Below are 25,285 nucleotides of genomic sequence, written 5' to 3'. Positions count from 1 at the left end.
ATCATGAAATATGACTTCTATTCATCTGGGATGGGCTTTACAAATCAAGTAAATTTTGGTGGGTTTCTGGGGATTTTACTTATTTTACTATGCATTTTTTGGTTTGTGTAGAAGAATCATCCTTTAAAAATAGTGATGGGAGTGGCTGAAAATTGACTGGAAATTGTGTTTAAGATTTCTAACTACATTATACTTGTACGCCATAGAAATAGGAAGCTAAAATAAAAGCTGATTATATACAATAGGAAGGGGCTTGTCTCAACCTGTACATTTTACTTGCATAATGAATGTGCCTGTTCAAATTTTGCAAGACCATAGAATAGGATGATTTTTAGAAATTTATTTCTTTATGCAGGATAAAGAGAGATGTTACTTATCTAATGGAAAATGATGTTTTAATCTTCCTATAAATGGATTCTTAGTGAATGAAGATTTCTTTTAAAATATATAGAAAATAAAACTTGTTTTAGTCATAAACTTTTATTTTGAAATAAGTAACTTTGAAATATTTAGTGCAACCACTTCATTTTACAGATAAGTAATCAAGACATAGATGGGTGAAGACCCAGTAACTTGTTGAGTACTACTCTAAATGAATGATAATTCAAACATTTTCAGTGATAATATTCTGTACCTACCCCTTAACCCCCATGTCCTAGTTATATAATTAATGACTAGATGGCAGAAAGAAGCAGAATGTCAAATTTATTTGATTAGATATCTGAAATATAAATATTTGAACTTAGAAGGAACATTCCTTTTTCAAAGCAGACATTTTGCATGCTGTAAATGTTTATACATTTCAGTTCTTGGATAAAGCTGAAATGAGTCAGTCAATTAGTTCTAAAAAAACACCCCTCTTCTTCCATTTCTAAGCCACAAAAAAAAAAAAAGTTCTAACAGTTGTCCCTGAGGGGGGGAGAAAAAAAGAACCAATTAATTAGCCTTCATCTTGCATTTACTTTATGAGTGGACCCATGTTCTTATTACATTTCTGGAGTTTCATGTGTGCTGCAATGACTTTCATTAGTTCAGTATTAGTTTGTAGTACTTATAGCTTTGCATAACTGTTTTGAGCAGAGAGCTTGTCTCTTACTTATCAAGTCATATGTCATATTTGTTTCAGCACCTGGAATAAAGTGTTAACTCTATTCTTTAGCTCTTGTAGTAGTGGGAATGCTCCACGCCCAAAGTTAAAACTGATAGAGCACCTCTTTGTATATTGCATTTTTTGTGTCAAATGGATTTGCATTCCTTAGAAGAACAACAGTAACTGTACATTCTAAAATCTGAATTTGTTCTGAAATCTGATTAGAATAAGGCTCATAGAGGTAGTAGGTCTCAAAACCCAGCATTTAATACCTATTTAGTTAAATCATGGATTTTTTGTAGCAGCAGTCTTCAACAGTTCAACTGCTGCTTGTTGCTTCATTTCAGTGACCTAACAAGTGGTGTGGCTTTTGGAAGAGTGTGGCCATTTCACCTCTTCCTCCTCCTTCTCATCTTGCTTCCTACTGCTCTCTTACCCCCAACCCTTTGACCTATGTGGCTGTGAGCATAGTCCCTGTAGTATATTAAGTGCCTTGAATTTAGCCAGAGGCCACAGGGGCGAGAGTGTTCCTTAATCCCACCACCGGTCTCAATTCTGACTGGTTACCAGGGCAAGTGGAGGTGGTGGTGGGGAGGTAGGATAGATCTTGCAGACACGTTGACTTTGATAGACTAGGGACCTCTGCCCTGAGCCAGTTAACATCATTCCCATCCCCCTTTTAAAAGAAGGGAGAAAACAGACTTACAGGGTCAAATATGTTCTTTATGAAGAACATAATTATGAATGCTCTTAGTTTTTTCAGGAATATTGGCAAACTCACAAATTACTTTTTCTGTCCCTCTCATTTGATTTTGAATTAATTAAAAAAATTTTTTAAATCTTTTGAGTTGACTGAACAGAAGCTTTTACTTAACAGACAACTAAACATTTTAAAAAGTATTTTTAATTTTAAATGATCACTTATTGGGCAGAATTAAATTGCTATTAAAAGAATGTTGTGTTTTCAACATTGGGTTCACATAGTTCACATTTTATTTCCTTAAGAGCAACATTGTTTAACTTCTTGAAGTTTATAGTCTTGGCCAAGTCATTGCAGCAATTAAATATATTTAAGAAAAATTGGCATAAATTAGTTTTGGCCTATCCATTTCTTCCTCACTACATTTGACTATATGGAATTTAAAGAGAAAGAAAGTTTTTTTTTTTTTTTTTTTTTTTTTTCCCCCCTCTCCAAAGCCATGGCTGTCATATTTAGGTCTAGAATGAAATGATTTCCAGCAGCCCACACCAAATAGTAAAGAAGTATAATTTTGTGGTTTCCAATGTTTTTTTAAAAGGCTGTTTTCTAAAAAAGAGCTGGCTTTTAATCTTCATTTCAAAGTGAAATGGAAGCTACAAAGCATGTGTAATTACAATTTGCAACTATTTTTAGAAATCAGACTTGTTTAGTATATACTATGATGATGAAAACAATACTCAGCATACAGAGGTAATGATTCAAAAGGAATCATTTTTAAATAAACTGATTTCATTTTTGATGAACTGGATTTCACACAGATTCATTCTGGTAGATTGTCGTTTCTCTTCTGTCTCTGTCTCCCCCCTCAAGAATATAATGAAATCTTATGTTCCCAGGAATTACTTCAAAGGATAGAAAGAAAGCCTAATGCTTCTGTGTTTCAGACAGTTCCTGATCAGATTACATGTTGAAAATAGGATGAGCTCTTAATGTATTTTGTTATTTTCTGAGTAAATGTAACCTGGGGTTTTCCCCCTTCAAAAGCAGGTAAACGAGGAATGTAGAGTTGATGTGCCACAGTTTCTTGTACCATAAGGAATAGCTGATGTCAAATCATCTTCCTGGATACAACCGTCCTGTTATTTTTTTGCTCATTTAAAAAAAAAATGGTGAGCATAGACTAGCATGTGGTGTTAGTTTTCAAGAAATATTTAAAGCAAGATTAGTGACAATTGAGGTTCTTTATTTAATATTGTGATTTTTCTTTAAGTTTGAAGACTTGCTTTGAAAAAATTATTAGCAAAGCTCTGTATATTTCTTTATTAAAAATTAATCCTTAATTCTTGTCATTTGAAAAGAATAGAAATTTGCTCAAGAATTTATGTTCTTTGTTTCAGAAAAGGGCAACATGTGTCTGTCTTTACCATATGGTAGTATTTAACCTATATTGCATGAGCTGACTAGGAGTTGCATTTAAGCATTGATTTATTTCAGCATTTCAGAATGTTCTTTGAAATTTAGTACAGTAAATGATGCATTGAGAGTTGTGCACCAGATCTGTGGCTTTAGCAGTTTATTGTTAAGTTGACATTAGGGTCATAAGCAGCTATTTACAATTAAAAAAAATATGTAAAATGATTTTCTTTGGAAATAGTTTTAAGTATAAATTTTGAAATGAGAGATAAGGGGGCCTTCTCCAGGAAAGCCTCCTAGGGAATCTAGGTTGAATGGTTTCAACCTTTTTGCGTACAATAAAGCAGATTTCAAGGCTGATAGTAGAACAGACTAGTCTTTAATGTCAATGTATACCAGTGATATCTCTCCATTTCTTTCTTTTCTTTTTTTTTTTAAATTTCATTTTTTTTTTTATTTAATAGCCTTTTATTTACAGGATATATACATGGGTAACTTTACAGCATTAACAATTGCCAAACCTCTTGTTCCAATTTTTCACCTCTTACCCCCCCCCACCCCCTCCCCTAGATGGCAGGATGACCACTAGATGTTAAATATATTAAAATATAACTTAGATACACAATAAGTATACATGACCAAAACATTATTTTGCTGTACAAAAAGAATCAGACTCTGAATTATTGTACAATTAGCTTGTGAAGGAAATCAAAAATGCATGTGTGCATAAATATAGGGATTGGGAATTCAATGTAATGGTTTTTAGTCATCTCCCAGAGTTCTTTTTCTGGGCATAGCTAGTTCAGTTCATTACTGCTCCATTAGAAATGATTTGGTTGATCTCGTTGCTGAGGATGGCCTGATCCATCAGAACTGGTCATCATCTAGTATTGTTGTTGAAGTATATAATGATCTCCTGGTCCTGCTCATTTCACTCAGCATCAGTTCGTGTAAGTCTCTCCAGGCCTTTCTGAAATCATCCTGTTGGTCATTTCTTACAGAACAATAATATTCCATAATTTTCATATACCACAATTTATTCAGCCATTCTCCAACTGATGGACATCCATTCAGTTTCCAGTTTCTAGCCACTACAAAAAGGGCTGCCACAAACATTCGTGCACATACAGGTGCCTTTCCCTTCTTTATAATCTCTTTGGGATATAATCCCAGTAGTAACACTGCTGGATCAAAGGGTATGCACAGTTTGATAACTTTTTGTATCTCTCCATTTCTTAAGTTCTAATGACAGTAGAAGGTAGCATGATTCTGTGGAAAGGATTCTGATCTTAGACTGAAAAGAGAGACCCGATTTTGAATCTTTACTAGCTGTGGGCTTAATTTTCTGATCCTTAGTTTCCTCACCTGTAAAATGGAGATAATCAATTCCTAAGAGCAGTCTCAAAGGGTGGTTCTAAGAAAAATGTATGTCAGGTGCTTTGCAAACTTTAAAGGATTGTACAAATGTCAGTTGCTCTTATGAATGACTTTTTCTTCCCTAGGAGAGTTTGCATTTTCTGTGTGAATCCTCGAATGTATGAGAGGTCTCATCACATTATTTTCATGTTTCTGGAGTGGCATACTATTTTGAAGTTGAGTTTGAAGAGAAAAATGAGATTTCTTGATTTTATATTTCATTAATTTTCATTATTCTCTGTATGTAGGGATAAATATATTTATAGTAAACATGGGTTTCAATATAAGAGGAATTTATTAATATTGATAACTTTTGAAAGGCCCATTTTAATCCTTTTCTCCCTACTTGCCCAATTCTTTATGGTTATAGTCATCTTTACAGTTGATATTTTTGATTTTTGTATACACTAATATAATTTTGACATCAGACTTAGTATCTTATAGTGTAATATGCAAGAAAGAACATTGTTTTTAGAATTAGAAACAATGAATTTATGTTTTGGCTCTGGCTACTTTTCTTTGTATGGTGGAGAAATTAACATTTGGATTTACCTTTGGAGACCATAAGGCTTATACAAGTTATTATTGTTATTACTGGCATAAATTTTCTAGTTCTAAGGAGAGAAAGAAACAAATTGGACTTACTTTCCATGTGAAAAGTAATTTCTCTATGGGCAAAATGGTGGTCCTGGATGAAATATGTCTCATTGAATTTGAGCAATGTAAATGAATACTGCCTTTGGTAATGCATAATTTATATTGACATTAACACTGACACCAAGAGAACATTTTTATTCCAGTTTGAGAAAATATCATTTATGTTGGTAATCATATTCCCATCAGATACAGACTGATCATAGCAAAGCTATCTATGCCTGTAGCATGGCCAAATCATAATGATGAAATAATTTTCTCTTTTTGAGTAATAACAAGCATACTTGCAGCTAATGTCATTATAATCAGTGCACACCAGGTGTTAAATGGCTTCCCTTGTGTGCAACTTTATTTCAGAATGGCTGAAAAAAAAAAGTTTTAAAAAGAAAGGGTCAGTGGTTTTTCAGTATTAACATATAGTTCGATTTAGATGAAGTACTTAACCCCTTGGTAGTAAGTATTGTAAACTTGGGAGAAATACTATATCAAATTTATATGACTAGTACTTTAGTGGGAGGATCAAAAATTGTCAGAGTAAATTGCTCTAGTGAATAAGAGAGGCAGACTCAAATGGTTTTATAGGAACTTTGCTTATCAGTTATTTTTTAGGTACTATAGGTTCCACTTAATCTTGTTTAAACCAAAAAAAAAATATATATATATGTATATATTAATATGTAGCTGTAGTTATTTGCCCAGAGAAACAAGGTTTCTGCAGGTTGATGATTGGAATTTGATATGCCTATACATGCACATTACATCATGAATCTCTTGTTTTGTCTTTTAATTTGTCCATTTTTAGCTCTAAAGGTTTAGCTCTTCTACACAGAAATGTATGTTTTTGTCATTCATAAATTAAATCCCCTAAGTGGTCAAATATTCCATGAGAATGAGTTAGGCAATTTTAGAAACTACTTTAATTTTCTTGAACAATTACCTCTTGGAGAAAATAAAAAAGCCTTGCTTGGCATTTAAAGCCTTTCACAATCTGGCACCCACCTACCTTTCCAGTATTATTTCATATTATTGCTTCTCATGCACTTACCATTCCAGTCAAACTGGCCTGCTTGTTTGGTCTTCTTCATATATGATATCCTATCTTCTGCTTCCATGATTTCTCATAGCTGGATCCCCCATGTCTGGAAGGCCCTTCCTCCTCACTTTTGCCTCATAAAATCCCCAGCTTCCTTCAATGAACAGCCCAAGAGCCACCACCCTTTCATGAAAAGTCTTTTCTGTACTATCCCCATTCCAGTTAATAATATTTCCCTTCCCTTGAAATGACTTTATACACAGTCAGTGTTTATTTGCTTGTGTATGTCTCCCAAACAGACTGTAAATTCCTTGAGGGTAGGTGTTGTTTGATTTTTCTTTATCTATTATCTGTGTTTATCACAAGACCTTGTACATAATAGGCATTTAATAAATATTTGTGCTGTTGAATTAAATGGAATCAGAAAAGTACTGTTTATTTCACTAAAGGCAATAGTTAACATTTACATTTATTTTTTGGCACCAAGGAGTTAAAGTAGCTCCCACGTAGACCTTACTTATTCTTACATAACAGTGTTTGTAATCATAGCTATTTGTTTATGTTATTATATATATGATATATGCTATATATAGTATATATTATAATTACATATATATTATACCACAGAAGTCTTCATCTTCATATTTCTTTAGACATTTTTGTAAATGTATACTCATTTTCTAGAACATTTGAATGTTTAAGATATAATTTGTAGAAACTATAACTTCACAAAGAATTGTCTTAAAGAACTAGAAGTAATTAGGCTACTCTAGTTCTTTTAATTTGTAGATGAGGAAACTGGAGAAAAGGTAAGTAATTATTCCACGATCACTCAGACAGTTAGTGGTAAAATTGGGACCAGAATACCTGTCTTTTTATTCTCTGACCAGGATTCTTCCTGGTAAATCCTACTGATAAATACATGCAATACTATAAGAAACTTTCCTAAAAGCACTTTGTAAGATCCAAACCTATTACCATTACTTACTAATAATATGGAGCTGTAGCATGAGGTGAATATTTAACCAATAACCATTGAATTGAGGTTGTGTCAACTTTTAGATCCCTTTTATTTTATTAGACCTAGCTTTTTTGAGGATAAGAAAAAATAAGAATAAAGAAAGATAGGTTAGAGTCTTATTTATCTACTCAGAGATAATTGAAAAAGAGGTATATCATATGAAGACCTACTCATTGTATTTTCAAATCCTTTAGAGTAGCAGAATGGAAAACCGATTCCAGGCAAGTACGGAGTCAAAAAGGACCTGTCACTAAATCCCAAGTAACTTCCAGATCCAGAAACCACAAACGGCTCCCAGAACAGATTCTCTTCTGGTGAACAAAATGGTAATCATCAATATATGAATATCACTTTCTTTGACTTAGTAGAATATACATATATATTCATATACACACATATCAGTAATTACACACCCACACATATATATGTATATAATGTAATATCTACCTATATATTTGACACAATATATGCTTGTGGAAACTTTTGCTAATCTTTAAGGAAGTATAGAATAAAAAATAGTAGCAGGAAAGATAATCTATTCCTTAGAAGTTGTCACTTATCTTTCTTTAAAAAAAAAATAGCCCCCAAAATAATAACAGAAAACCTTAGGAGTGAAAAAGAACAAAAAAAAAAAAAAAACCAGAATGAATGGTGACTGGACAAGCTAGTCTATACTTCAGGTCTTACAATCAATGTTATTCTTCAGCTGTAAAAGTGAAATGAAAAATAGCTTGAGGAAAAATTTGCTCTTTTGTGTCAAAGTAACTTCTGCTACTTTTAAAAGGGCAGATGACAGGCAAATATACAAAGGTAGGCAAATAAGTTTCCATTGGTCATTTGAGAGGGAATTGCCAAAAAGAACAGAGCAAACAAGCAATCTGATTTTGATGACTGTTTGCTGGGAATTCTATATATATATATTCTCTTTTCTCTCTGCCCTTTGCCTTTAAGAAATATGAAAGCGTTATTCATCTTTTTGTTGCTGTTGTTCTATGATGCTACTGTATACAAGAACTGAAGAAAATGGAAGCCATGTACTTTAGATGAGAACCATAAAATCACATGAATTGCTTTGGTTTCTTTTTAAACAGCTGTAAAAGTTGGCAGAGTCAACAAACAGCATGACTGAGGGTCATAAGTCACAGTTATACATTTAGAAGGAATCTCACAGGCTATGCTCATTTTATAGATGAGTAATCCAGACCCAGGAAGGTTAATTGTTTTGCCCAAGATCAAGAAATTAAACACAGAAGAAGATTATGAACCCAGTTCTCTTAACTCCAAAGACAATGTTATTTCTTCTGTATCATAAGGATGTGTGATTATAGAAGGCACATGGGATGGGGATCAGTGTCATTGGTTTCTGGTGCCCAGCTATGATATTAGTATAGTAATTATTGTATAGTGTTTTAAGGTTTATAAAATATTTTCTTAAAATAATGTTGATTATTATCCTAATTTTATAGATAAAGAAACTTAGGCTTAGATAAATTAGATAACTTAGCCAAAGTCATAAAGCTGGTTAAGTAGCAGAGATGGAGTCTGAATCTATATAGGTTTTCTGTCTGCAAATCTGATACTTTCTCAATTATCCTATGCTACTTTCTGTGACTGATGAATAGGACAAGCCATTTAAAATCTTTGGATCTGAAATTCCTTAGATCTAAACCAAAAAAGTTGGGAGAGTTGATTTTTAAAATCCCTTTCATCTCTAACATTATATGTTTTTCTGTGATGTGAGTCTTATCTCTTTCAAATTATTATATAAATTTACAAAGATTTTTAAAGAACACCTGGATAATTCTATGTGCCTTCAGCCAGTTCTAGTGAATTTGGGAATTGTGCCAAATAGTATAGTTAATTTTTACTGTGGAGCATGAGTGGCTAGAGAACTTGACAAATTTCCCATCATGAGAGAACTTAAGTCCAAACTCTAGGTTTTTTCTTAAGAGAGCAGAATAAATGAGGAAGAATATTTTGGCAATAAAGTAAATTTTTACTTATAATATTACTGTTTAAATATATTTTCTTCATATTTCTGTTTTCATAAACAGTATATATCTACATATATTTCCTTTCTACTCTTCTCCAGGAGGCAATTGTTCATGTGTACTGAGTGATAACTGACATTTGTATATATCTGTTGAACCTATTTAGGATGATAGCCCAAGTATTTTATAGATTAGGAAACTGAGGTTCATAGAGATTCCCAATCTTTTCTAAATTCATATAGTAGAATAGTAGTCATATTTTGAAGCTAGGTTTTTTTTTTTTTTTAAACAGCGAGGTTGTCATCTCATTGCATTAAGCCACAATCATTACTTTTCCATCAGAATTTGAGTTCTGGATATTTTTGGTAATTTTTTGAGAAATTTATCCTTCTCTTCTTACTCTTTTTTTCTTCCATCAGCTTTCTGACGTCAGAGACAGTATCATAATGGTTTTTATTTCCCAGTTGCCTATATCTTGACTAGAATTAACAAAGCATTACAAACCCTCTTTTGCTTATTGAAATAATTTATGGACTTTTTTCAGTATTCCTATGTGCAAGGACATTTTCTTAAGTTTTTTGGAATACAATATGTAGTAATTCTTTAAAATGTAATTGTTAACTATTTCGAACTAGCCTTTTGTTTTATCAACAAAAACAATTTTGTTGATATACTAGATGAGAATTTTGAGTTCACTTATTTTATTGCCAGTTTATTTATGGTGGTATTTTTAAAAAGTTCTAGCTGACACCTTTTTTTTTTTTTTTTTTTTTTTTGCCTACAGCAGGGTATCTTAATCTAGAACCCATAAACTTATTTTTAAAATATTTTGACACCTGTATTTTAATATAATTTTTCTTCTGTAATCTATTGATTTATCTCATTTTATGGACCCTTGACAAGGGAGTCTACCACAAACACGCGTGCACACACACACATACACACAACTTCTGCTATACTGAGTTATTTAAACATTGTTTTTTATTCTTATTAAAAGAATATTGCTAATAGCATATTGTGAATCAAATTTGTTTAATAATTATAGTAGGCTTACTAAATAAATAGTTGAGTAAGTGATCTTTTTAAAAAAAAACTTTTGGATTAGAAATAAAATTTGAAAGATTAACTTGTGAGTATCATGATATTTTAGTCAAGAGCATTTGGGTATTATTGGGAAGTGACCTTTCTCACTTGGATGAAATGTTTGCTTTCTGCTTTTTATATGTTTAAGGCATCTTGATATTTTATAATTCTGATTATAGGATTCTTTATGACTATTCTAGAGGTCAGTGAGGATTTAGGGATGATAGAAGGGAGTCTGCAATGGATTGCTTAAAATATCATGTTAACTAATGTTGGGTCACATCTGAAGTATTTAGTTCTGGGCACTAAATTTGAAAAAGGAAAATGATAAGCTTGAGATGAAATTACCTAAGTGAAGCAGGAAGATGAAGACTCTGAGATGATTATTATATGAGTGCTGGTTAAAGGTACTGAGAATGTGAGAATCTAGAGAAGATTTAAGAAGTATGTGGTGACATACAAGAGTGATTATACTTATTATGGCTGTTCCCAAAGGGGAAAACTATGTGGAAATTGCAAAAAGACAAATTTAACCATGATGAAAAATTTTCCAACTTGTTTACTGTCTAAAACCAGAATGGGCTGCCCAAACAGTTATTAGGTTTCCCTTGCTGGAGGTCTTAATGCAAAGACTGAATAAGCACTTGTTGGTCACGTTATAGAGGTAATTCTTGTTGGTAATGTTATCAAGGTAATCCTTGTTCAGGCATGAGTCAGACAAGATGTCCTCAAATCCCTTACAGTTTTTCGATTCTGTGACTTGATAAATAATAAATTGTTAAATAGAAATGAATTAAGCGGGTTTGACAAAAGTTATGTGACCTATCATTTCTTAATTTTAAATGGCTGAGAACTAGACATATCCTTCAAGTAATAATAAGAACTTAATGAATAGAACAAAAGGGATGTGATTTTAGCAATTGGAAGGGACATGAAGGCTGCTTCTGATTACTGAAGATAGGGAATGTTAGGGAGACCAGGAAGAAGTGGGGTCCATCGTCAGTCACACTGCCAGTAGGTCCAGGAGTTGGTCTTGTATAGAAGAACAGAAAAAAGTTGGTTTGTTAATTGGGGGGATGAGAAAGTAAAATGATTTGGGGTTAAGGATTTGACACATAAGGATTCAGAAGCATTATCAGCTTCAACTTTGATCTTTGGCCAGTCTCTTACCATTTCCTTTTCTTTTTATTTAAATTTTCTGCACTATTTTTATTTAAAACACAAATATGCCTTTTTCTATAATGACTAATGATTCAAATGATGCTCAACATGAATGATTCAGATGCAGATTAATAATAAAAGTACTTTAAAGAAGACATAAATGAAATCATAAAAAAGGAAATTAATAAAAAGGTTATTTATAAAAAGGATTGGAGATTTCTGTGCACATCTCAAGAATAAAATGGAGATGAGGAAGTAGGAGGAGGCAATTGCTAATGGAGCCAGAACTCCAGCTTTGGGGAAGGTTCCTCATATAATGAATACTTTCAATTGCAGAAGGATTATGTTTATTAATTTTTTTTTCAAAATTCACACATTTCCCAAGTTACTTTTGTTTGTGTATGACAATTTGGAGTTTAATGGGACCAAATGGATAGTCCTGTGGCATTCTTCACCCTTTCATGAGATTATGTGAGATTCTTCTTTTGAGCTTCATACAACTGCAGTTCCTTTGGAACCAATAGTTTCTTTATAAGTAAAATGATAGGATTGGGCTAAATGATCTCTAACTTCCTTTTCATATGTGAATCCTATGATCCTATGTATGACTAGAAAAGAATGTGTTCTGGGTCTGTAGTAAGAGAAGTAACAAGTGCATTTAATTCATGAGTATTAAAAGAGGTATAGGAAAGTCTCCAATATATTTGGTATAGATTCTATTGAGTATTTATGGAAGGACATGGGCAAGAATCACTGTGTGAAATGTGGATAGTTTGGCTTCTTCTTCCAGCAAAGGAGATTGCAAATTGTTATCATGGAGTCATTTAAATATTAATGTAATAGGTTTTAATTTATTATTTTGATGTTACTTTGGTAGGATTCAGATGAATGAATTCAGGCCCTGGGCATTATGGAGATGTTTTTGAAGCATCTTTTTACTAAAGATCTAGTGGAATCCATCAATATATGAATTAATTTTGATCATATTCTGATTAATCTGGCAAGGAAAAGGAAATGTTTTGTAGATTATTAGACTGTCTCTTCACCTCATTTTTTTTTTCCAATGAGAAGATATGGTATTTATTAGGACAGGAAAAAAAAACAAACAATTTTGCTTTATATTATCATACAAGTAATGCAGACTTTCAGCTTTTAATTCTCTGCCCTGGTCTATATGTATACTTTTAAAATTTCTGAATAACAATTTGTTCCCTTACCAAAAGGGAAGTGAGGACTTACTCATAAACATTAAGATCTTAGTTAAGCTAATAATGATAATTTGATTGATACTTTTTTGTGACATCTGGAGTTTAGACTAAACAAGATGATTCTTAATGATTTTGCAATTTTAAATAACTAGGAATTCTGTTTTCTTTCTTTAGAAAAGCCAGGTTCTTTCTGGTCTCCATGTAGATTCAATCTATACCTTCTAGATATGCAAGTGAGAATTTCACATCTAGAATACAAACATTAATTCTTTATATTAAATTCTTATTTTAGAAGTTTTTATAATTAAAAAAAAAACACTTTAAGTTGGTGGTACAAGTTGAACATTGTGCACCTAATATATTAATCAAGTTTCTGACATATAGTAGTATATTTATATTTTTAAAATTTATTAATTAAGAAATTTTAACTGGGAGTGAACTTTGATTATATCTTGAATTCAACAATGAGCAGATTTTTAGGTGATCATTTCTAAAAAGACTTTCCATTTTATAAGTAACTTATATTTAAAGTGATTTTACTAATGAGAAATAAACCACTTAATTGGGAATATTATAATTTTATGTATTTGCCTCTTATTCATTAATGATTTTGCTTGTAGCATGCTTTTTGGGGGGTGAGATAGGGGTAGAAAAAGAATTAGAAAGAAGAGATGTCTTTAAAATCGGAAGGCAGCTGCTTTCAACTGTTGCATTTATTTACAGGTTCAAATTTTGATTTTCTTCAGAGAAAAGCAGTATTTGAAGATATAAACATTATCATTAATATTTTTTGTTTTAGAGATATTCACAAAATGTGGCTGTGATCATTTCCTTTTCAGTGGACTCTGTTCTTCAAAGATTGAAAAGCCTTATTCAGAAAAGTTATTCTTTCTGCCAGAAAGTTTCCTTTAAAAATGAAGAGCAACACCTTTGCTTATGTCAGATTTCAATATGAATAGCTACTTTAGAAATGTCTACTGAAATAAAGAACAAAAATCTTTTTGTAAGGCACAGTTAATTTCAAAGAAACTTCCCAGAAGTTTTTACCTCGGGTGCCTTATCATAACTTGGAGGTGACCATGGATTTTGGCAACTTTTCCAAGAGAATATAATGTCACAGGTCCCACCAAATTAGAAAAGCTTCAAATTAAGGTCCTGAGATAGACTGTGTATCTTTCATTTGAAGTTCTGCTTAGCTGAGTGTGAAGATGATCTGTAAGAGTTTGGGCACCAGATGGCGGATTTTTTTTTTTTGGCCCACAGTAATCAATCTCCCAGTGATGGACTTGAGATCTGTCTCATGGAAGGAGTAAAGAGATATACTACAGTCATGAAATCATAGATCCTTTGAAGTATGGATGTTTTTCATGGACAAAACAGGAAAACCAATCAAATTAAATTAAACTCCTTTTAAGGTTATGATCTTCTAAATCTTTAAGTTTAGAATATGAATATTGGGCAAGTTTGTTATTCTGTTAGTGTATACTTTCTTAAAATTCTTAAAATGTTAATAATCATTTTTGAGCTTTCATTTTCCTTTTTCTTTTTTATATGGTTCTTATGCCTCAATGGCTAGAGCACTGGGCCTGGAGGAAGATCGCAGTTCACATCTCTCCTTAGATACTTACTAGCTGTGTGACCCTGTGCAAGTCACTTAACAATTGTTTGCCTCATTTTCCTCATTTGTAGAATGTGAATAATGATAGCACTTGTGTCTCAGTGAATTAATATTTATGAAAGGCATGTAGCACAATACCTGATGTAGTAGGTGCGATAAAAATTCTTATTCCTTTCTCATTTCCAACTTAATGTGTTGTGAAAGAAATTAAGATTTATTTTACTATTTTTCCTATGGAGCCATCATACTTCAAAACAACTTAAGTTGCTTTAATAAGATGACTTCTAGTAGTAATAGACTGAAATTCAAGTGAAATGAATATGAAATCATTCAAATCTTTTATTATCAGAAAAAAATACAATTTATATTTTCATATTCCAATGGGCTTATACTTATATATATATATATACACATAGTGTATATGTATATATAAACACTTATATATAATACAAATGTACATATATGCATACATAATACACAATACTACACATTTACATTCATGAATGTACCTGGTACAGATAAAATGCAAAAATTCAGTTATCAGCTTAATCCTTTCATTAGTTTATGGACCCAAAAATTCTCTTGAGAATTTCACAAATCCACATGATCAACCAAAGTGTTAGATTTCATATGTGAATTGTTAGCTTAAAGATGATTTAAAACTCTATACCCAGTCAGCCCCCTATTGGATATGCATCTGAAGAGGCTTAAGAGCTTAGGTTATTTCTTCTAAAGTCATTTGTAATTTATGTTTATTCAATTGCCTTAGGATCTGCTGGTCAGATGGCACTTCTGTATCATAATAAATTAAAGCTTTCTGATTAAAACATCTTTTTTCTTAGACAAACTATAACCCTGGTTCTGGAGGTTAGGGAAAAACAGACACAAGAGTATAGGTTTTAATTTAATCATTTGGTTTTTTTTTTTCTTTTGATATTTCACTTACCTAAGATCTTGAAAGTAGGAGCCTGGATTTGGAATATGGCCTATTTTCAGATAAGAGGAATTGTAGTTGCTAGGAATAAATATAGTTTCCTTTCTTTAAACCCCTTGATACTGAATTTTCATTTATTTACGGCAGGGATTAATATCAATTTATGTACCTTATTAACTCAACCAAAATAATGAATGTCAACAGTAGTAATATATCTTTCTTTTTAAAGCATTTGTTCTGAAATTAGAGAAAAAATATTCTCTGATGTAGGTATGAGACTGATAATATAATAGATATAAAGTCTCAGATCTAGATTCTGAAAGATGTGGATTCAGATGTTTTGTTTGATAGTCACTGACTGTGTGGTCATAAACAAGTTGCTTAATCTCACTGTCAACCCATCCTCCCCAAACTCTTTAAGATTGTAAATTTAAAAGGAGTTGCACATCTGCATTGGTGGATACAGTTTCTTCTTGAAAAGTTATCTATACCAGTGAAGTCACAAGTCTGGGTCTGAAATAAATTGATAGGAAGATAAACACATATAAATGTTTATTTTTTTGAAATGTTAAGAAAATATGGGACACTGATGATTGGTTTTGAAATGAAGTAGTTTGAAATGAAATATTTGTAAAATTTCATGCCCTTAACTACTTTTCTATTATCACTCCAAAAAAGGGGGAAAAAACCCAAACTATGGATAAATGCTACTTAATCTTTGAACTGTGTATTTATTTAGTCATGTTTATATTTAATTACTGAGTAGTTATCTTCTCCTACTTAAATTAAACTTATTCTTTGAATAATTACCATCATCAAAAAGTTTTATTGTAATGAAGAAGTCAATCCCTTTCTTTGATGTTTAGGTAAATATCAAACAACCCTTCAAATGATACACTGTACATAGTCAGTAAACATTCACTAAGTTTCTGCTTTATGCTTACACATATCTATTTTTTTGGTGTATTTTTTATTACACTAATTTTAATTACACTAGGTATACAGAGCTCTATATGTACAAAACAAGTAGCTAAATGAAGGATTATATATACGTTGTGATGAAAGGTGTACTCTAATTTTGTGACTTGGGCCATAAGAATTCTCATGAAAGTTAGTCATATGGGGCCAAATAATGGTGTGTGCATAAATAAAATGCATATGTACTTGAGGCATGCCATCAAAAAGTTGTTATTCACATAATAAAAGTTCAACACATATTTAATGAATAGATGTAAGTATTTAATGAGTCACACTTCTGGTTCTTCCAGACCAATCTTATCTATCTGTGATAGGGACAATAGATAATTTCATGGGACACTTACAGTAGTGGTTTTCCATGATGCTTACCTCTGAATATTAGTAATATACCTTGAACACCCAAAATTTCACTTTTATAACCAATAGTGAGTCTCTTTTTCAAATATTTGCCATTTTGCCCCCCTTTTTTAACCTACTTGTATGGTTTTCAAGCTTTCTCAAGAATTGGAATAATATATTTCCTGCTAGCCTTCAAAGGAATGTGTTGACTTTTTTGGTCTTGTAAGATTGCTGCTGAAGTAGCTTCATCTATAGTAAACTTTTAATGTTATGGTCTTCATGAAAACTGACTGGGGCCTTGGTGTTTCTTATTAAATCTATAACTTCATTTTCTTCCAAACTGATTATCATGACTTGCTTAATTGAAAAAGGGTTCATAAATTTGTTAGAACCTGAATAATTTTCATAAAAGTGGTACAACTGCTCCCAGGATATTGATTTCTTTACTTCCAGTTTAATGCTCATCTCTTCACTGTTGCCAATGATTCCTTAGGAATAGTAGTACTCAATTATACTATCTTTTTCTGGGCAAAATGGTAATGGTGGTGGTATCTTTGATCTTTGGAGAGATAGCATGGGAACCAGCAGGTGGAGGCCTGTAAAAAGATAATTTTATTTCTTTGTTATATTTCATAAAACTTTATTAGGAACCTCCTCCTGTCTCACCCCCCTCCCCAAAGAATCAGTTACTTTTTCATTATAGTCCTTTATGAGGAAAAAAGAAAAACTAGTATATTGTGATTGAGCCTCAAAAGAAAAAAATATTATTGTACTTAGGATTTTGTTTTAAAAAGGTGGTGGCTAAGAAATTCTTTGTATGAATTAGGTCAGACTGTTAGTTAAGAATGCTGGTTATCAGAATGTTGGCTGAAGGATATTGTATAATATCCAAGATGAAAACTAAATAACAATAAGGTCATCAGGACCAACAATATCAAAAGAATACAACTGCATATAGTTTCTGAATAGGTACCTTTCAAAGTTGGATTCATATAAGAAATCATCAGATGAAAGTAATACCATCTAAATCACAAGTGCTGTTTCTTTGAAAAATTTTGCCTAGACTTTTGAAGCCTCCAATGCAGAGAGATTTTCTAGATTATGGTAATGCCCATGTCTGCCTTTTGTGAAGTTGCCATTAGCAATTTGGTAATTTTAGCTAAAAAAAGATTGCTTTAAAGGCTTTGGTGAATGGGTGTTAGATTGTATTTTAATAAGAGTTACATGTCTTGTTGAAAATTGGGCACAAAATAAAAGATAAATTGAAGACCCTCTTAGCTCCACAAATGTAATTTCACTGAGAGGAGGAGTCCTGTGGTAGCAACTATCAATCGGGGCCATTAATAGTCTGGGAATATACAGCAGAGAGGATTCCTTTTTATAAGCTTGGGAAAGTTCAAATTGATCAGGTAAAGTGATCCATTATCACTTTCAATTGACTATCCCATCTGATGGTATCCCTATTTAGCATAGGTTCCTATGTATATATATTTCTGATTTTCAGTCAAGATAGTCACATTTATGTGGTGATGATAACTTTTTGATTACAAGCTTGGAGTAGTAAATCTTTGGAGTTAATGGAGATACTAGTTTAGATCAAAGTATTACTAATTTACTTGAAGATATTTGTCAAGTTGAATCTTTTGTACTTTTTGCTTTATATGATGCCTTAAACATCTCGTGAATTTTGACAACCAGAATTTCAGGAATACTTCTTTTAATTTGAAACCTCTACAAAATATAATTAAAGATGTTGAGAGAAGTAATTTTTGTCTAAGTCAAGCTGTTATATTGTCCATTCAGGCACTAGGGCTTTTTGATGTAAGAAAACAAATTCTCTATGTAATCTCAACATGAAATTAAAAAAAAAAATCTCAATTAAAATGTGTCAGTGACTGAAATTACCAGATTACTTATTTTGTGTCTAATTAAGCAACTTCTTTACATTTCTTCTTCCCACTAATTGAAAGCACTGGTTGCATAGAACTAGTCAGTATGCAATAAATATTAATAGATTGGTGGTGGTGGTAGTGGTTGTTTTTTGGTTGAGGGTAAAGGAAAAAATATGTAAATATGTAATAATTTGAGTACACTTAAAACAAATAGCTTCTACTTAATACAATACATACTTTCATAAAGATTTACAAAAGATATTTCAAAGAAGTATCTAAATATAAAGAAATGTCATGGGTGTCACTTAGTAATGTAAAAAAAAATAGAACAGCATATTCTTAATAATAAATGTGAGTTGTAATTTTGTACTATTGACTTCACTATATTGCATGTTTTACTAATTTAAATGAAGCCAGGAGAAAAATAAGTTCCTCCCCCCACCTCCAATGCTGTGAACTTTAGCACATCATAATTTAAGGATATCAGTTATTTATATTCAGGCAATATAGCTAAACATGTGGAACTCTTATGACTTCATCTTCAACTATTCATAAAAGAGCTTTAAATATGTCCTTTAAATATAAGAACAGAAATACGAGACAATGGATGGTACACACATGAAGTAATATTAATATATACTCTTGCCACTACTCTTTCAGTGTATTATGATATAAGGAGTATATTTTTAGGGTTTAGATTCTTCTGCTTGTTTAGAAGAAATGTCCTTTTAAAGTATTAAACAGTTAAAACTTTATATGAAAAGTCAGTTTAAAACAGTCAATTTTTTTTCATTCAGTACTGTCACTTCTGCAGTAAAGGTCATCAATCTCATGCCCTTAATAGGAGTCTAATCTGTATTAAGTAACTAAAATGTTCTCTCCCCTCCCCCTCTTCAAGTGAAAGTAGGTCTGCCTAAATGCATAGACATTGAGGGAGCATTCAGAAACAATAGGATTGATGACTCTAACTTTGAGTAAGTGGGAGACACAAACCCTTGGGGGGAAGTTCAAACTAGTTCAATATTTCTCTCTGATTCACAAAAGTCAGATTCTTCTAGTCTCAGGTACTCTCTAATAAGCTTCATTGGTTTGTTTATTGTGCCTATCTCTAGGTCAGCTTGCTTCACATTTGCATAACTGGTAGACTTCTTTCAAAAACTGTTGACATTTTACTTAATTTTGAATGGCTTTTAGTGTCTTTCTGACTCTGGTTAGGACCCAGTGACCTAGTTACTCTGTTCTGTCAAAAACAAAAAGCTGTTGAAATGGTGGTCCAATATGGTACAAGAAGTTTAAAAACTCAACAGAGGGTAATTAATTGAGTGGTTTATTCACTTTATGTGGGCTTAAAGGAAATCTGATTGATTTTTTTTTTCTTAGATGAGAGAGTAAATATATAGCTTTTTATTCTGAGAGAAAATTAAGAACTAAAAGTTATACATCAAAATTTTAAAATGACTGAAGGAAGGAGATTTATTGTAGAATAGAGGGTTGGATGAGATTTTAAGAGATGATGGCCTTGGATCATCAGGATAAAAAGTAAGCAGAACTCATAGCTGAACCCAGACCAGTCAGTGTTCTTTTTCTTTCTTCCTCTTGGCAAAGAAGAGAGGCCACTGCCTGTTAAATATTCCCTATAAACTGACCTGGCACTGTTATCATCACCAGCAAAAATTTATTGAGTGTAGGAAGTGCTTGGAAAGCAGCAGTAAAATTGAGCTGAATTAGTCACCTCGACATTTCTTCACATTATAAGAAAGTTCAGTTGTGTGTTTGAACTATGTGCTCATCTTAGTTCTCAGAAATCTTTATCAGTAATGACAGTACTACTTTGCGTTTACATGTTGTTTTATAGTTCCACGTATATTACATTCACAAACATATAAATTGGAGGCCTATACAGGGTCACAATATATGCTCAAACTGGAATAAACCTTGGCCTTCATTTTACAAATTTTACAATTCAAAGCCATGTAGTCTCACTCTTAAGTCCAATATTCATTTTATTATAGTATGTTGCTTATCACTTTATGAGCCTCTAATGAAATTCTTAAGCACATTTTGAATGTACTCATTTTTGTGTCACGAAGACAATTTCTGTGTCATGAAGACATGAAGATTCAGAGGTAGAGAATTTAGAGATCAGCTAATATAGCCTTTTACATTTTACTGATGAGGAAATTGAGGCCCAGAAAACATTTAGATGATTTTACTTGTCCAAAGTCACAAAGGTTGTAAGTGTCAGAACTAGGATTTGAAGTTGGTTTATCTGAGGATCAAAGGAGACAATATTTGAAAAAAAAAAAATGCTCACCAGGATATGTGGCATATAGTAGGTATTCAATAAATGTTTCCTTCCTTCTAGTAAGATTTTTCAAACAACATTGATAATTTTTCTCTCTTTCCCTTTTCCTTCTTTAGTTAAATATTCAGTAAAGGCTTAGTGAATGAAAGTTCAATTCAGCTCAACAAATATTTAATATAATTTACATTATATAATTTATACTGTATTCCATTTTAATCATACTCTCAGGATTTGTGTTCAGTAAAATATGTATTTGGCTTATTTTTTTGTTTATACATAGCAGGATTTAAAAATCAAATTAAAAACCTCAAGTTAAAAAGAAGTAGGATCTGGCATGGATAATTTTATATGTGTATTGTTGGGTTTCACCCCTTGCCACATGGTGCTAATTTGATGAAGGGTATAACTATACTGATAAATATATCCATTCAAATATTAGTTGACATGAAATTTTTATGAAGCAAGACTACAAGTTAAAAGAGTCAGATGATAAGATATAGTATAGCTAGCAAAAAAACCAATAGAATTTATATTTCTAGAAAAATATTTTAAGCCACTATGTCTTCTTCATTAGATGTTTAATTGAAACTTATTTCTGAAAAAGACTTAAACATTGTCTAGTCTCTTTTTCATATCAACTAATAATGAATTTTTCTTATATCTAAGAGTTGGAAGTGGAAATAAAAATGCATTGTGAACTATCATGTATTATCTCTTTTTAAAAGAGTGATCATAAAATGTTATTCCTTTTCTGTGAATTTCATATTGACCTCATTGAGGGTAGATCCTTGATGCTGGGGAGGCTTAGAGAGGAGTGATAGACTTGACTCTTCCTTCTCAGGCTTAGTGCAGTTTCTCTTCTTTAACCACCTCCCACATTCATCTGTTCTTAACTTTTGAGAGTTAGTTGTGTTCCATAACTGTATATGGCCTGGAGAGAAGCCTTCCACCTCAGTTTTGCCTCTTGAATTTTTCTTAGTCCTTAAATAGATGAATGGGTCATTAAAAAGCATTATTAATGTAAAGAAAATGGATCTTTTCAAGAAAAGAATGTGTTTTCTAGTCACAACACTTCAGTTCATTAAATAGTGTTAAGCTCCTTCCTTCATGGTCCTCAGTTTCCTCCTTTATATAATAAACAGGTTTGACAAGATACACCCAAAGAATATCAACATCAGTGCAATTCACTTGTTGACTCATCAAATGAAATTAGTCTCTTTAGTGTTTAATTGTGTCTATTTGTTCATTAAATACACAATTTTATTTTCATGTTCCTTTTTATTCTCTTTTTAAATTGACTCAGCAATTTACTAAACACTAGTAAGCATGCCCTCTATGCTGAAAGGCTATTTTTTCTTTTTTCCTTTTTATCTCTTTCCATTTAAATGTAACTATGTTCAGTCCTTTCACTTGCCTTTGCCAATTCAAGAGTTAAATTCATCAATAGGCAGCAAAGTGAATCTTAATTGTATAAAACAAAATTAGTAAGACTCACATTGTGTTTTAGGATTTTATTTAGTGGCTCTACTCAGCAAAATGGGCAGCAAAGTAGTAGTTTTGCTTTAGTTTTTCCTTTGTTAAAGTTGCATGATTTGATAGTTACTCTAAACAGAGTTAATATTATAAATAAAAATATACTACAGGGAATCAAATGGGAACTGAATTATTCTTAAGTAAGTCCATAATTTCCAATACAGGTTTAAATAACTCACTTGGGAAATAAAAATAAAAATGAACGAGGAATAGATCAGCCAGTAATGACCATGTGTGAGAGTTAAGGGCCATTGGTATAAATATCAAGTAGTCCTCTTGCTTTAAAAGATGGCGTCCAGGGTGGGGTAAAATTACAAAATTAGAATAATTTATTTTTGACACTGTGATATTTCTGTAGTGTCTGTCTCACTAGATACCTTTCTGAGCCACCTGTAATCTATTTGTAACAGATATCTACAAACATAGGATATTAAAGCACAAAGACACTAGTACTAAAGTAGTCTTCATAATTTAAGGTTCAGAAAAAATAAATTGATGCAGCTTGGTAAGTAGATGAAATGCCAGACCTGCCGTGTGAAAGGCCTGAATTTAAATTTTGCTTCTGATTTTAGCTCTGTGACCCTGGGTAATTTACTTAGTCTCTATTAGCTTCACTTTCCATATTTGTAAAATGGAAATTATAATTGTTACTCATTTATTTCAGTCATATCCAACTCTTCTTGACACCATTTGGAATATTCTTGACAAAGGAGCTAGAAGGGTGCATCATTTTCTTCTCCTGCTCATTTTACAGGTGAGGAAACTGAGGCAAATAGGGTTAAGTGGTTTGGGCTGGGTCACACAACTAATGAGTGTGTGAGGCCAGATTAGAACACTAGAAGATGAGTCTTCAGGACTCAAAGCCCAGCACTCTGTCCATAATGCCATTTAGGAACCTCACAGAGTTAATAGTGGGGCTCAAGGAAGATAATGTATATAAACTACTTTTTAGACTTGAAAACATGATATTATTAGTGTATTTATTCTTCAAGTCTGAACCTCCCCCTTACTATTTAGACTACTTCTCCACCTTTATTTCACTAAACTTCCCACACTGCTAACACCTCTCCTTCTATAACCTCGGGTTATTTGTGAGTTCCTCCTTAAACCTTCATTTGAGGTGCAGTTATCACACCCCCATGCTTTCTTTTAATCTGATCAATCCTGACTCTCCAGACTAGTTCTCACATTTTGCCCACTTGGCAACAACTTTCCTTTTTGACTCCCTCTTTATATGTTATCTTTCTTTTTTAGAATGTGAGCTCCTTGAAGTGATTGCCTTTCTTTTTACTTAAGTTTGTATTCCTATTGCATAGCATAGTGGCTAACACATAGTAAACTATAAGACATCTCTGTCTTCCTTCCTCTTTTTTTCTCTTTCTCCCTTTACCCCTCCCCCCTTCCCCCTCTGATTGCCTCCTCCTGTCTCTCCCCTTTATTCCCTTCCAAACTCCTGGTTGTAGATTTTTACTTCCTCAAGTTGCCCCCTCACCCCTCCCCCCCTTTTTTTTTTTTAGTCCAGATCCCTAGTTTTTCAAGATGACATTTTGTTGGTTTAGTTGATGAATTCATGTTGCTAGGATAATACTAAAAAGATGCCCAGGATTGTTCTTTGGCTTCTACAAGGTAAAATAAATATATTTTACCTGTGATTTCATGGATATAGTGATTCTTTTTCCTTAAAAGATTTCTTATGAGGTTTTTATATTTGGACAGAGAATCTATTTAGGCAGGGTAGGCTTTAAAGAATCTGCCAAATCTTGTTACATAGGTGGTCTTGATTTACATTTTCTGCTTTTCTGTGACATGCTAAGTAGGAGATGCCTACATATATTCTTTTCCTTTCATGTTAACCATCTAGTTCTTGGGTGTTTAATCTGTTGTCAGGTCAACTTGTGTTGTGAAGTTGACTGGGTTCTAAATATGCCTATATTTGCCATAACTACTAATTTTCATGGGAAAAATGAGACTAATGACCTATATTCATTTGAACCAACATTAAGTACTTATAATGTGTAATGTTCTATCTAAATTGCCAAACTTTTTTTTTTTTGTTATAGCAATGAAAGATTTATTGATAAGTCCTTATTCTCTCTTGGTTCAGTCAGGTCATCAATAAATACTTATTAAATACCTTTTAGGTGCCAGACTCATTAAGGCATGAATTTCTAGAATAGAACAGAATATCTCAGATTAAATCTGTGACTTTTCCTCTTTAGAACCAGCTCTGAAAACTACAAATTAGCTATATACAGAAGTCCTATGTTCAGATGAATTTGTGATCTCTTTATTTCTTCAAGGAATAAAGTTTTCAGCCCATTCTTCTTGTCTGCTTGTACTATGAGATTTGTAGCCCATCTACCCAATGTCTCAGGAGACTTCTGTGGGTTTATCTGACAACCTGAGTATGTCACTGGAGAACAATATCAGTTGAGTATGTTCTTTGAAACTATAGGTTTGCTAAAATTGTGAATCTAAGCAGAGAAAATGGAAGAACTAATCATCTTAGTTTACTAATCTCATATCTTACCCTTATGCTATCTTGACTCTAATACTAAGGACCATTTATATTACCTCCAGAAACTAAGTCCTTTTGCATATGACTTTCTGTGGAATTCTTGTATATTCACTAAGAAGAGCCTGATGTTATCAAAAGGTATTAATTCTATTCAATAAAGATTTTTTGAGTGCTTATTAAAAGTTAGTTCCTGTGGATATAAAGGCAAAAAAGCAAACAGTTGCTGCCCTCCAAAAGGTTATGCTTTATTGGGGATGGGGGTGGGTGGGAAAAAGATCTAGGTTTTTTTTGTTTTTGTTTTTGTTTTTTTTTAAATCAAGTGCTCAGTCATTGAGAGATCAGTGATATATGTTGACCAACCCTAATTTCAGGCTGTGTTCCTAATTCCTTTCTACAAT

The 25,285-nt window shown here is 32.3% G+C and overlaps 1 protein-coding gene across 8 annotated transcripts in view; it reads left to right on the top strand.

Annotated features, from left to right (window-relative positions):
- ZNF516 (zinc finger protein 516) overlaps nucleotides 1-25,285 on the top strand; it is a 144,744-nt gene that overhangs the window by 7,055 nt on the left and 112,404 nt on the right. For 4 of the 8 annotated variants that reach the window (XM_023496286.2, XM_031946715.1, XM_012541585.3 and 1 more), the window contains exon 2: nucleotides 7,522-7,653. The exons of the other annotated variants lie outside the window; for them this stretch is intronic. The gene's annotated coding sequence lies outside the window, so the exon portion shown is untranslated. The remainder of the gene's footprint in view (nucleotides 1-7,521; nucleotides 7,654-25,285) is intronic. 8 annotated transcript variants of the gene reach the window in all.

This window comes from Sarcophilus harrisii, chromosome 1 (genome assembly GCF_902635505.1).
Source record: "Sarcophilus harrisii chromosome 1, mSarHar1.11, whole genome shotgun sequence".
Lineage (NCBI taxonomy): Eukaryota > Metazoa > Chordata > Mammalia > Dasyuromorphia > Dasyuridae > Sarcophilus > Sarcophilus harrisii.
The sequence above is the reverse complement of the archived record's forward strand: the minus strand, read 5'-3'. Positions and strand labels throughout refer to the sequence as shown.